This window comes from Corvus brachyrhynchos, unplaced genomic scaffold (genome assembly GCF_000691975.1).
Source record: "Corvus brachyrhynchos isolate BGI_N302 unplaced genomic scaffold, ASM69197v1 scaffold22, whole genome shotgun sequence".
Lineage (NCBI taxonomy): Eukaryota > Metazoa > Chordata > Aves > Passeriformes > Corvidae > Corvus > Corvus brachyrhynchos.
The window spans coordinates 7,927,263-7,927,521 of record NW_008238355.1 but is presented as its reverse complement, the minus strand read 5'-3'; positions in this window follow the sequence as shown (position 1 = coordinate 7,927,521).

The following is a 259-nucleotide window of genomic DNA, read 5'->3' as shown; positions in this document are numbered from 1 at the left end:
AGGGATGTCAGGGCTTGCAGCAGCCGCCCCTTCCAGCAGTGTCCCGGCGCTCAGCCATTCACAGGGAGTGTCCGCGAACGCGTGTGCACGGCTATTACAGACACTGTCGACATGCTTCCTCCGGTTTCATGGGACATTTTGACTATTCAAAGCGTTAGTTTATAAGTCTTGAAATACCGAGTAGGGGCTCCCTTCCCTTCCCTTCCCTTCCCTTCCCTTCCCTTCCCTTCCCTTCCCTTCCCTTCCCTTCCCTTCCCTT